This window comes from Poecilia latipinna, unplaced genomic scaffold (assembly GCF_001443285.1).
Source record: "Poecilia latipinna isolate Pla-1442-1.1 unplaced genomic scaffold, P_latipinna-1.0 Scaffold226, whole genome shotgun sequence".
NCBI classification, from domain to species: Eukaryota; Metazoa; Chordata; class Actinopteri; order Cyprinodontiformes; family Poeciliidae; genus Poecilia; species Poecilia latipinna.
The window spans coordinates 163303-169279 of NW_015112842.1; positions in this window are offsets into that span (position 1 = coordinate 163303).

Below are 5977 nucleotides of genomic sequence, written 5' to 3' on the forward strand. Positions count from 1 at the left end.
TTGGCTGGTAACAATCGGAATGCATTGTGGGAGATGTAGTTTGTAGTCAATTCGTGCTCAAAACCTATAAATAACCTATAAATTGCTGGAAGGGCCACATAAAATGACATGGCGGGCCACATGTGGCCCGCGTGCCTTGAGTTTGACACATGTGGTGTAAAGTATATAATGCATAAAAATTAATCTACTCTTGCTTTGCATAGTAAAGCAACAGTTTCCAGTTTATGTCTTCATTAACTCAATAAACCTTTTAGCTTAATCACATCCATTAACGCATTAATGTTACTGAAATTATCAACATTTTCTATAACAACTACACTTTTTTATATTTATTTAGTTTTTCTATGGTTCTAAATGACGTTCTTAGAGGAACACAATTGTTTTACTGGTTGATATTACATTTATTTTACGTCCGAGACCAAAAAATACTTGAAACAGTTTTATCTTGGGTTCTTCCAACACTGTATTATCCCCTTTGTTCTGAGTGAACTCCGCCACTCACCTAAACATCAATCATCCCAACTCCCGAGTTAGTATTTCATGATTAGGCTGATGTTTTTTTCATATTTCTAAATTACATTGTCTTCTATTATATCAGTCAGGCTTTCAGGAATGAATGATGACTTGTATTTACTGTTGGTGGGTTTTTTCTGTTTTTTTTTAAATAACAAATGACTGCTATTCTCTCTTTCTTTCGCCACACAAAGCTTTCACCAAAATGAAAATCTGCACCTCCTGCGAGGGGCAAAAAAAAACTAAACTAAATATAAATGCATCCCAGAAAGAAAAAAAAAGCTTTTCTTTTGTTCCTCAGATCTCTCTTCCAGTGGCAAACTTTTCTGCAGAGCGTGTGTGTGTGTGTGTGTGATGCTGCAGACAATGAGTTGCTTTCCAATTGCCTCCTCTCCAGCCGCCACACATCTGCATACGAAACCATCCGCGCTCAGGATGATATAAAGGCTAAAAAAATGGGCTGATAAAACAGAGGCAAGGGGTCATTAAGCAGCAGGTTTGGAGACAGCTTGGGAGACGCAAAGTCCCAACTTCATCAAGATTAATCACTGACATCTGGTGCCTTTGGAGGACCTAGTTAGTAACCCTCTGTTTTCCCCCTGGTGGGGCGTGAATCATCGATGGCAGCAAGGCAGAGACGCAGGAAGCTCAGCCCTGGACGCGTGTTGTGTCTTTTGTTTCGCTGCGTGACAGAAGCTGATGATAAACGACACAAAGGAGCATAAATATGCATTTTCTTAAATGGTTCTGCTGCCATTAACTGTAGCGACATAATTTATTTTATCAAAACAAAAGCCATGATTATAAGAAAGACTTGATATAGGGTGAAAGTATCTCATTATATTTACTCACAGTGAAGCATGATGGTGGCAGTGTCATGATGGAAAATGCTACTTCCGTCACAAAATATTAATCTTTTTATATCCAAGCTTTCATAATAAGTAGAACTATGTCTACCACAGACTTTTATTTTGCTGCATCCAAATCAACTTTTATCTAATTTATTAAATTTGGCTAAATGTAGCAAAGTTGTGAAAGGAAAAGAGCCAAATCAAACTCTGGTCCGCCTACAAATGTTGGTTTTTGTTCAGCTGAAGGGAACTCTGGTCCGGTTTGAATGGATATATGAATGCCAAATGGACCGGAAACTGCTCCAAAAGCAGGAAGTGGACGACAGCGCAGGGCATTCTGGGTAAATACAACCAAAACAAAAGCACCAGGCTAGCGCTAGCTGGAGAAATGACTTCTGTTTTCTACTAAAAACAAAAGAGGAATCGTCCAGCCGCTAAAACCAGATGCTAATCCATTTTTGTTTACATTTTGTGAAGGAGGAAGTTGTGCTCATTATCTTCTTTGGTGGTTTTTGTATAATTTACTACAGTGGTTCTTGGTGCAGCGCCCCCACAGGCGAGGAGGGGAACAGGTTTTTAATTTGACTGCAGTGTGAAACCAAACAACAGCAGCTGAAAATGTAACAAATGTTGCAACACGGTGCAAGTCTACCTGACTAAACACACTTAGAGACTATCCATGTACCGGTTCGTTATCTGGAAAACATTTTCTGTATGAAATGTGTGGCGTTTGCTAATCTCTGCTGACAGTTGAATGTTTTGGTCAGATGAAGCCAAGATTGATTTTTTTTTTTTATCAACACAAAGACCAGGAAGGAAAAACTGAGAATGAATATCAAGAGAAGAACGTTCTAACTTATGTAGGGCTGAAACGATTAAATTAACTTCATTTGTTATAAAAATACAATATAAACATCAAATATGATTTAAAAGAAAATTGACGTCATTTGACGCTGTGAAATTGGGCCTCTGTCTCTTTAAAAACTCCTGCCGTTTCTGAAGCTCTGCCTTCAGGAAGTCATCAAAACCTTTCACAATGTTTTTACCAGTGTTTCATAGTAGCTGCTAATATGAGCTCAACAGGAGTTTGCTAATTGCTGCTGGCTAGTCTGAAGGAGCTGAGTGGGGGAGCGCTGCTCTGCGAGATTGGAAATGCAGCTGTGAGGAGGAGCTTCGTCCTTGTAGGCAGGGCTAAGTCCACCCAGGCGTTTTGCACAGCTGAATGGTTGCCATGGAGATTAAAGGCTTTCCAAAACATGCATGACAGTCAAAGCAACACAGAACAGGGTTATAACATGATGTAAAGCTAAAAAAAAAAGTCAATTTTACATTAGATTTCCCCTTTAATGACCCAAAATATATCAGAAATGGTTCCACACACAGAAAAATCAACCAGTAGAGACAAAATTTCCCATCTATTTACTATCATTTAAACCTTTTAATCAGATGTTTCTTTACTGTTTCCGAATGATAAGTAAATCTACGTGTAGTTATCTGTTCAGCTTCTCTTCGGCGTGACCTCAACAAATATTCCAAGAGCGTTGTCTCGTTATTGATCACAGGAAAGTGAGGAGATATGGATATTACTGGGCCGAAGGCCACAAAGGTACCGGGGTTGATTCACGGGGCGTCTTCCTCATAACTCAGGCTCTAGACAAACAGTTCAGTCCCAGCAGTGCTGGCATTTGAAGGAATAAAGTTCTTGGCTTTACAGCAGGTCAGAGCAGGATCCCTTTCTCTTAAAGGTTCTTCCTGAGTGTGGCGGCCATCTTTCAGGTTAAAGTTTTCCTCCAAAACCACAAACACTATCTCTTATCCCTTTGCCTTTCATTCCACTGTTAAATCCCTGATTTTTCTTTTTTTCATGTCTTTGTGAAGCAACTTGTGCTGATCTTTGAAATCGGCACTATTTTCTGTCTTGCAGAGACGAACCCTTTTCATATTTTCTGACCGTGCCCTTTCCGGCGAGATCCTTCGAACACCCTCTGCTTTGTGTTTTTTCTTTTCCCCTTTTCTCGTTTTTTTAATACTACGGCTGTCACTTGTAGAGAGCCAATTAACATATTGTGTCTGAGGAAGTCACTCTCCCCAACAGTCCTCCCTCTGTTTTTGTCACTCTGCCGACTATACCGGGCAGTCTCACACAAATTAGCGGCGTGGGCTGCGAGGCTCAATTACCTTTTAAAACGTTCGGAGGTGGTGTCAGCCCGTCTCAGAGCCTCTCCCCGGCGATAAGGGCACGAAGCGAGGAGGAGGAGGGGAACAATCGGCTTGCAGGGGGCTGGGTTGGGTTTCTAACTGATCTAATTCCTCTGTCTGCAGGGCGCCTAACTGTTGGCATCCCAATTTCCCCTGGAGACAAAGGCAGCTCTCTCTCTTCTTCTCATCAACTCACCTTTGTCCATTTGAATATGATGGCAGTGGCGGACTCTCAGGAGGAGTCGCGGCAGACCAAGTCTTGTTATCGCGTAATGGAGACAGGAAGGCTGAAATGGGAGAGACAGAATGGTAACAGGAAATGGTGGGAGCAGCAGACATTTTATTAACGCCTCCAATCGCCAAAAAGAGAAATTTATAACAGAGTAGAGCACACAAACACCGTAGATAAGACTTTCCTTAAATATCCTTGCCAAAGTCTGGTTAAACCAACCTCTGACCTCAAACATTGATAGATTCTTGCTAGTTCTGGGTTGGGCATCCAGTTATGTTTCCTAAAACAGGTCAGGATAGGTTTAAGAAAATGTTTTGCACAAAATCATTGTTAAAAAGTGAGATTTTAGTCAGAATGAGCTGTTTTAGGGCGTCTTGTCACTTTAAATCCAATTAATCTCCTGCTGGCCGCATCACCCAAACTCAACGTTTACAAATGAAAACGGCTGCAGACCGAAGCACAATTATGCAAATTAATATGTTTGAAAAGCAAAAGTGGAGCCTCCTTCACAACCAAAAAGAGCGCATTAAGTGGTTTGTGGATGGTAAGTCAACAACAAAATGCTTGTCTTTTCCAGCAGCCATTGTACAGCGCAATGGCTAGGTGGGTTTTTTAATCACTTGAGCTGCTTTTAGAATAATTTAAGACCCAAATGAAAGTACAAAAATATGCAAAATGTGATTTCTGTATAGTAGGCCCCCCATCATCTCTGCCACATTCAGACCTGTTCACCGGAACTCGTCATATTCCAGAAAACAGTTTGAGACGATGTGACACAGTGGCCTATTTCTTCCAGCAGCTGCAGATTCTGACCAGCACTCCGAGGCCCTGCAGCCTGAAACACTTTCTGTTTGTGAATGACTCAACGTCCAGTTTAAATGGGCAGAGGACATCCTGTCCAAGGTACAGCCGGACTCAGAGCAGTAAACAACTTATCATCTGACATTTTAAGGCAGTTTGTGATTAGGATTAGAGTTTAGTCAGAGTTGGACTTTCAGCCATGAAAGTGAAAAGTTCACCAACTGGAAAAGGCCTGGGAGTTTCGGGGAAGGAGGATTCAGCTTTTATGCATCATAAATCCGGGACAAGCCTCCAGAAAACAGCAAAACAGCCGAAACACTTAGTTCCTTTAAATCAAGACTAAAAACCCAGCTGTTTAGAGCTGCTTTTAAACCATAATAAATGGAAAATTGTCCAATATATTTGATGTTTATTGATGATGTCATTTGACAAAATGTAATGTTTGTTTCTGGTTTCACAATTGGTGACATTTTATTCGTGTATTTTTATGATGTATAGCACTTTGAACTGCCTTGTCGAGAATGATGCTTGCTTACTTTTATAATGATTTTTTTCATCTTTAATTTTGACTTTAAGTATCACAATTTTCATTTTTTAAAATAAAATTTCAAATTTTGGATTTTTGTTTCCATTTTATAGTCATTTTTGGACCCCCATTGTTTTGAACACAGGATTTTTCCCCTTTTCTGAATAAAAGTACTTAGTACTTAATCATAGGTCGGACTTTTCCACGTTTTTCAGTGTGAAATTAAACTACTGCAAAGAGGATTTTCATGCGGTGCCAATAAATGTGACCTGCTCTGCTTTTCTTTGACAATTTTTCAATGAACCGTCGCTCGCAGCCTCAGGTGAGCTGCAGTAAGAAAAGCATCAGCAGGAAGTCTCAATCAGCAGTTAAACTCACACACTGCAGAGCGTGTTGCGCTTTGTGTCATTCATTGATACGGTCTTGTGTATTTATAGGCCCAAATCATGCATTATACATGCAGTTTTTAAATCTCTACAAAACAAAAAGGAGATGAGAGTTGAAATCAAGATTATTTTAATGCAGACATCATGTTGGATCAGAATGATGGAAGACTTACAGCTTCTACTAGAAAAATCTGTCGATGTTTGAAGAAGAACCAGGAGAAGTGTTACTTTTCTAGAAATGAAAGGACATCAGAGGCAGCTTGGCTTTGTTGATCCGCCACCAGGGGGCAGTGTTGTGCAGGCAGATTGATCTCACCTAACCCCCATCCTGAGCAGATCACCGAGTCTCTGCTGTGAATCCTCCTGCCTGTCGGTGTTTGCAGAACTTCTTCATGTTGTTTTTCACTTATTACTCCACATGACGAGAACATGAAGCTCAATCAGACTGTTTTGTAATTTGAGGTTTTCA